The 8138-nt window shown below is 41.4% G+C and overlaps 1 long non-coding RNA gene across 1 annotated transcript; it reads left to right on the top strand.

The window, feature by feature from the left end:
- Nucleotides 1–446: 446 nt before the first annotated feature.
- On the top strand, nt 447–2063 carry LOC140556995 (uncharacterized). Its single transcript, XR_011979788.1, has 3 exons — nt 447–520; nt 609–639; nt 1689–2063. It is a non-coding gene; the product is annotated as an uncharacterized lncRNA (long non-coding RNA).
- The last annotated feature ends 6075 nt before the right edge of the window (nt 2064–8138 follow it).

Consider the following 8138-nt stretch of genomic DNA (forward strand, 5'->3'; position numbering starts at 1 on the left):
CCCACAAGCCCTGCCTGGTGTTTTGGAGATGTTCTGACCCAGTCGTCTAGAACCTCACAGCTCGACTCTTGTCACAACACCTCCATCACCTTCAAGAACTGCCTGCTCACTTGCTGCCTGCCATACCCACCCCTTGACAGACAGCTGCCACTGTAAATGAAGATGCTCAGTGGTACTAATGTTATGGCTGATATAGGGTGTATATTGTTTTTAATTGTTCACAGTTGGCTCGGATGACACTAGCGAGACTCTGTGGTATGGACTGTATTAGGTGAGGGAAGGTGTTTAGTGGTGCGTCGACCACTCAATGTGGAGAAGTCTATTCTCGGTACACCTTCACTACGGCAGCTCTAGAACACCCCACAAAGTTAGCGCTTTCCAAAAGGTTATTCCTTTTCCACTATTAGGTAGGTGGTCATAATGTTCTGATATGACCCTTCATCTCGCTTTTCTCTCTGCAGAGAGTTTCGGGAATGACGGCTTCGCAAGCTTCTCATTTAAACCAGCTGCTGGAAATCAGGTGAGCGCCTTAGCTGTTTGCTGTTTCTCAGCCCAAAGATGATATGATTTCCTTCATATTGAGTTTATGGTCGTCATCTTCTTCTCAGGTGGTCCAGCTAATGGCCTTCAAACCCTCAGGTAAGCTCTACTTAACCTGTTCAGGTTCAGGTCCCGCAGTAATGCAGGAGCTGGACTAAAAGAACTAATACAGATTGTACTGGACAGAGCTGTGTTGAGACGTCAGCTCTAGATGGCGCTGTTATTGCTCACACTGAAGTGCAGATGTCCTTGAGCGGTCCCTTGAAGGCCACTCATGGGTGCTTATTGTAGAGCGAGAGTTCAGTACAGAGGTACATTCTTAAGCTGCTAAAAAGGGTTCTGTGAAGCGGTGTGTGTTTATATACAGCAGACGCTTAATCAGAAAACCCAATATTTTCATAATTTCTACCAGCAATAGGAGCGTTTTTTACTGTAGGAGCTCCAGATCTTAAAAAGGAGAAACAAGAGCTTCTCATTATGAAGAAAGAAAGTAGTGAGATCTTGTCGGTGAGCTAGTCTGAAGAACAGAGCTCGGTTCCTCCAGGTTTCTCCTGGACACCCCCCAGTCCAGCCAGCACAGCGTGGAGGATGTGTTCAACCAACTCCATCAGCAGCAGCAGCAGCAGCAGCTCACCTGATTTACCCTCATTAAGCCCTGATTTACCACCAAACCAGGTGTTGATCTGAGGAGAACTGTAATACACATTCCTAAAGAAAGTGGTGGTGGTGATTCTCCATCACTGTGTTCATCATTAGAACATCTCCAAGGTTCTCCTCTCTCATGGAGTCTAGTATTATTTAGAGTTCTCCTCAGATCAACACCTGGTTTGGTGGTAAATCAGGGCTTAATGATGGTAAATCAGGTGAGCTGCTGCTGCTGCAGATGGAGTTGAACACATCCTGTACGCTGTGCTGGCTGGACTGGGGGGGGGGCGTCCAGGAGAAACCTGGAGGAACTGAGCTTTGTTCTTCAGACTAGCTCACCTGATTTGCCATCATTAAGCCCTGATTTACCACCAAACCAGGTGAACTCTAAATAATACTAGAGATTACCCAACAACCGCATGCGGCTTAAACTGTCCTTGAGTTGCTAATCGAACAGTGGCGTTTTGACCCTTTCTCATAATCTGCTTCTCTTTCTATTGCAGCCTGTTGAGGAGAGGATACTAGTGGGATACATGTGCTCATGACCTGGTGGCATAACTCATGCCAGCACACACACACACACACACTCACCGGAGCAGCTGGAGAAGAGTCTGCCTCCCCCACACACCTTTGCATTCCCAGGGTAACAGTGAGACAGTGCCGATGCTCTGGGAGAGAGGGGGAACGTGTGTGTGTGTGTGATAATGTGAGAAACTGCCCAGCGAGCGAGCGAGCGAAAGTGAGTGAGTGAGTCCGGCTGCGGGCATTACACTAGTCTGTCTGTCCTGTCCCTACTGTTCAAATGTCTGGAATCACTGCTTTGATCATATAAATCCAATTTATTTGTATACACACACACACACACACACTGTCATATCAGAACATTATGACCACCCCTGGTTTGGAATTAACTAGGCCCCATTATATCACCTTTACTTCCCACACAGGAGCACTGTTAACTGTGTATTTCTGGTTGGTGCAGCTGTGTCTGATCACACTCGTACCAGCGCAACACACACAACTGTATAATACCTGTGAGGTCTTGTGATGGACTGCGCAGTGCTCCTATATGGAGCTGAGTGGAGCTGATAAAATGGGCAGAGCTCATTCCAAAGCTGGGGTGGTCCTAATATTCTGATATGACTGTGTATGTATCATTAACATGTGTATATTTTGCTATATATACTCTATAGCTGTAATTGTAAATGACTAAGAAAGCTGAAAAGCATCAGAAATTACGTTGTAATTAAGGGGAACTCCACCAATTGTTTCTTCATACATTTCTGCATATTTCAGTTTGGAGTGTAAGAAAATTTTATTTACTGTCCAGAACCAGTGTCTTCTAAGTTTTATATGAAATATTGATGCTGGTAAAATAGTGGCAAACCTGACAAAAAAAGGCATTTTCTTAAGGGACTATTTTGCCTTATTACACCGTGTACAGATCTCTCTACCTTGAAAGTAATCAAACATATGTTTTAGGCAAAAAGAAATAATATAAAAATTAAAATTCATTGTAAATCTGTGTTTCAGTATCAGGCAGAGTATTTGAATTATTTTATGTACTAATATTCTGTGATGTGGCTTTTTGAGCCATTTAATTCTTTAGATGTCTGGTTGTAAAGTGGAGAATATAAAAAAATAACTTCAATAATAAATAATATAAAAAGAATAAATAAATCATATTAAAGAAATATATTATGGAAAATTCTACATTATGGGATTTTTTAATCCAGATAAAATTAATTAAATTAATTCTATTATTTATATTTGAATATTGTTGTTAAATAATCTAAAAATACAAAAATACATCCTGAAGTTGTTATTAATTATTAAAATATCAGCAGTTATGAACATGCAGTGCGATTCCATATGTTTGAATGGTAGCTTAGCGGCAGGCCTCATCACATCACCTTACGTTTTGACCAGGCAGCCTTTCGCTGTGGCTGAGTAGAGCTACGTGTGGACGTGAGTGAATAGTTATTGTAGATCCAGTTTACAGTTTGCTGCTAATTCAGTGCTGACAGTGGAACACCTATCAACACATATCCTCGCTGTCACGTGAAAACCTCGTAAAGAAAACTTTACAGTAACATTCAATGGAAGTCAGTGTAAAATATTTTATTCCAAGCCATTTTGGAGCATTTCTATTGGTCCATTCCTCATGAAATTGGGACACAATGTAAAATATAATAAAGCCAAATGTGGAAAACCGCAACAATTGAGATACAAGGTTTTTGTGTGACGGCAACGATATATATATTCTTCTGTAACTTGGGGAAGAAATTGACACGCTCCAGTATTATTTGGCCCATTATGAAATGGGCTGATACTTACATGTACATGAGGGCACGAATAGGCGCTATTGGATTTAGCAAGGTGTAGTTATAGGTGTAGCCTTATACCAGCTGCCTTATATGTCTGGTAGTTTCCATGGAACATTTTTGGCTGAGGAAATAACGGAGCCCTTGTTTTTTTTATTTATGCTCCAGATCTGATGGATGTAAATTATGTGTGCATTTCTTTTCCATGCCAGGAATGATGACTATTGATTTCTCAGGCAGGGAATGGAAAATCACTGTAAATAAAACTCATAAAACTGATCTCAGCAGAACTAGCCTGATTTTTCAGTGTTCATTATTAGTGATGCATGGATCTAGAGACCAACAACTCCAATAACCAACACATGGGCCTTTTTTATTTTTTATTTTTTTTACATTTTAGTGGATGTGAACTGCAGAACTGCCCAATGCTGTTGCGTTAGAAGAAGTTTCATGTGATTCTGGAAGCACTAACTGCTAACGTTCCCCTCGCTAGCACTGGTAGCAGTGTGTGATAGGGGTAGTTCTAGCTAATTAGGGCGAGAATTGGGCGTCCATTTAGTTTTAAGCCATTACTGAGTCCCAGTAGTGTAACTCCAACCAGTAATGAAGCTTTCTGATTTTGGCTGTATATCTCATATCGCACCCCCCTCCTCCTTGTGTAATAGTCATAAACTAATTAAAGTGCTTAGCCGTGCAGCAGATGTTGTGAATGGAGGAGTATAAACTGAATTTTAAAGGGCCTAATATCTATTATTCCCAGCAGGGCCGAGAAACACACTCCGTCTTTGTGCGCTCGCGAAAGGATGGCAACACGTGTGAATGTTTTGTGACCTTCACATAGCCTTTCTATAGAAATCCGCTGGAGAGTCTCTTAGAGGCGGCCTGGAGGACGCGCCTTTCTCCTCCAGCACTCAAACAAACACAACCATTCAAAATAAGATTGCTTTTTTTAGACACACACACTCGCGTGCGCACACACTCATGCACACACACACTCACACACACACCATTTTTCCCTTTCACTGCTGTCAAATCGGCAGCACCCGCTTTGGGAAATAATTCCAGACCCATTACGAATTTGATTGGATTTATTTATTTATTATTTATTTATTCACATTTCGATAAGAAATAAAGCACTTTGCAGTCAGATAATGTGGACAAAGCACACAGGGTTTTTTCTTCTTTTTTTTTTCTTTCTGTCTTTTAACGTAAATGAAGTATCTCAGTATTATAAGATAAGATATTACCTCTGTAGTGGAAATATTTAAATAAATACTATGTCTGTATTCAGGGAACACAGCAGTTTGTTCGTAGGCCGACCTTCTTCTAAACAGCTCTGAATAAACAGCTTCCGGCGGCCATGCGGCGCTGATGTTGATGGACAGTGTTAGAGAGTACAGAACAGCCACAGTTATACAATCCTCCATAGAAAAGCACGACGCATAGGGTGAGGAAAATATCAGTGCACATTTTTTTCTTTTTATAAAGCAGGGTTACGACGTAGAAATACATGATGAATGCTGAAGTGAAGGTGGGCTAGAATACCTAAAAAACAATTGCAGTCAGGACGCGGCCTGCACCGTACTGTACACAAAGCAGCTCGGCCTCTGCAGCAGGGGGAACTTAGCACTGATTACTGTAGATTTGGCTGGAATCACTCTCGCCCATGGGAAAATATGAAGGCCAACCGCTTCCAAAATGTATGGTGGTCAATTTATGGTGGTCAGTCCGCCTGAGTGGGGCTTATTATATATATATATATATTTTTGTAATATGATAATTTATTTGAAATTTTAGAGCAAACTACTCAATTCCTGTTCGTGTGAACCTCCCCTATCACTAGAAGGTAAGAACTGGCCCGTCTCCTCCAACACATGTGAAGCCACCCCCTTTTCCCTTTCACACCACTGCCGATGCACTGCACTGCTAGGTAGCCCCCTCACTCTGAGGAAAGCTCACAGCTCCCCAGCTTCGATACAACACAGCTATACACAGACGCCTAATAGTGATGTGGGGAGGAGGAAGTGCCGTCAACCCACCCATCAAAGAGCATGGCCAAGTGTGCTCTCTGCTGAAGCAGGCAACGTAACCCGGGATTTCATTTTTCAGCATTTTTAAAGTGGGGGAAGAATCTGCAGGACGAAAACCAAACACCAGGGGGCCGGATTCACAGAAGCTTGCCTAAGGAAAAACGTACAAAGAATTCTAAGATAGTTCATAACAATGGACCTCATTCACCAAAATCTTCCGAAGAATTAGTTCTTAACAGAAAGTCTAGGTCAGATTCATGATGTTTTTTTAAAGTGGGGAATTGATCACAGCTCTGCCCTTCTAGTGACGGATCCCGCTGTCCCCGTCAATTTGGAAAACACTGGTCAAAGTCAATGTGTTTGTGAAAACTCCCCCAAAAAAAAAAATCTTAAAAACAGTTGCTAAACAAGGCCCAATATTCTAAAATGTAGTTTAAAAAAAAACAAACTTAAATATTCTACTAATAAAGTCATAATTATTTACTGTTATTTACAAACTTCAGTTACCGTAGTCTTTTAAGGTGGATTTTATGGCTTATAATAAACAACATTTTCTGTTATTCCATTAAATCTGTGTAAAATGGACAAGAAACGAAATCATCAAGTAAGCCTTTAAAAACTTACAGTAAACAAGAGCTAGCAGAGACAGTCGAGGAGACCACCAATCCCCCGGGGTTGGAAAACTGGCATTTGTACAGTATCTTACGAAAAATCTCCATTTTCAATCCTAGACATCAACTCTGTACTTCAGAGGCTGACCTTTTGACCTTTTACTGTCTGGGACCAGTGTGAGATTATGGTACGGTTAAGGAAATATTTATAAACAAAAAGGTTTTGGAAGAATATCTATTTATCCTCATCGTTTTATTAAAGGCTTATAAGAAAGAAGCTTAGACCTAAGTCACGTTTGTGAATCCGGCCCCAGGTGACCGGATCTCGGCCATATCTACAGCTTCCTGAAGCCCTGTTTGATTGTTGCTTCTGTTTTAGGGACGTAAGACATTGCAAAAATAATAATAGAAATAATAATAGAAGGGTCAGTAAATACACAAGACCCCCCCTGGTCACTTTCCTTAATCACAGCTCGATCTCTCGTCACTTGTTTTGATTGTATTTGGCTGCAAAAGCATCAGGGGTAGAAAATACTTTAGTAGCTGTACTTTATTACTGTCCTCAAGTGTTATGGTGGATAGTTCGTACTTTCGTACTTGTATTTTGACTAAATTACAAAAATGGACCTATACTTGTTGCCTATATACTCATGTCTCAGCACATTTGAATGAACCGGTCAACAAAATCCACACTGGTGTAAAAGTAATCGTCCTGCAGGGTCATCCTGGTGTGAAACGCTTCAATTAAGAAACTTTCGGACTGATTTCTTTACAGTGGTGGTGAACAGAACCATGGGTGGTCATTAGTACAGCACACAAATATAGCCATTTTATTTGCCACCAGTGGACCTACCCTTGGGGCAGCATATTCATGATGTAATATACGTCCTGTGCTGCATCTCGGAGGCCTTAAACTCTTCAGTAGTGTTGTCAACATTAACGACAAATCTGCAGACCTTTTTTTAACGTAAATTAATAATTTCACCAACTTTGGCCCAGACTTCCTCCCGTAGGTCTCTCTCTGTACAGAGGCTAGTGGCATATTAGTGCTTTTATTAGCGGTGTAAACACAAAGCGTCGCTAATGTGGATCTCAGAGGGTAGATTACACTTTATTTATGATGAAATATGGATTAAATCTCATAACTAACTCTCATTCTCTTACACACACACACACACACACAGCTGCTCATCGCTTAGCTCTTAGCTTAATCCAGCCCAATGACGAGGCTGAAATTCTCTAAACTGCACTGAGAGATTATAAGAACAATAAAGAGACAGTTTATTAGGCACACTATGTTTTTTGTTCTCCTGCCCAAAAATTCAAGGACGTGCAGCTAGCATTGTAACTTGTGTTTAATCATCAGAATTAATCACAGAATATTGCCGTGATTAACGCCACTACATGTTTTTTTTATAGATTGACACCTCCACTTTTCGGAGGCGTGGTCGCATTCGTTCCACCACTGTGACCAATTCTGACTCTGTAGTTTCTCTGGAATTAAGCGTTTCACACCAGATCACTCTGATTGGCCTTGTTTAGTAATTGAGTCACCGTAGAAACGGACGTCTAAAAATGACGTCTGTGCAGCGGTGGTGATGGGAACCGGGGGTCGCCATGACTACGGCATGTACGCATATAATTATTTTATTTACTAGTCTAAGCCACCACCACCCTTAAGGCAGCGTATTCATAATGTAATACCACTGCTCTGTCCTCGAGGCATTAAACCTTTCAGGCGTCTGGTTCCTGTCTCTGGATGGACGGATGCTCAGTCTCTGGCCATTTCTCACCAGACGTTTATGCAAAAATTTCCAAAATGCTGCTTCTTCACTCTTCTCTACGGACTAAAGTATATATTTTTTACGATAGTGCAGTTCCTCTGTACTTTTTCCACCCCTGAAGCTAAAAAGGCAGTAGCCTATATCAGACGAGGCAAAAGCTGCCTCCTGAAGGAATCAGTCAGTGGCTGGAAAGATGAAGGCCGG

This window comes from Salminus brasiliensis, chromosome 6 (assembly GCF_030463535.1).
Source record: "Salminus brasiliensis chromosome 6, fSalBra1.hap2, whole genome shotgun sequence".
Lineage (NCBI taxonomy): Eukaryota > Metazoa > Chordata > Actinopteri > Characiformes > Bryconidae > Salminus > Salminus brasiliensis.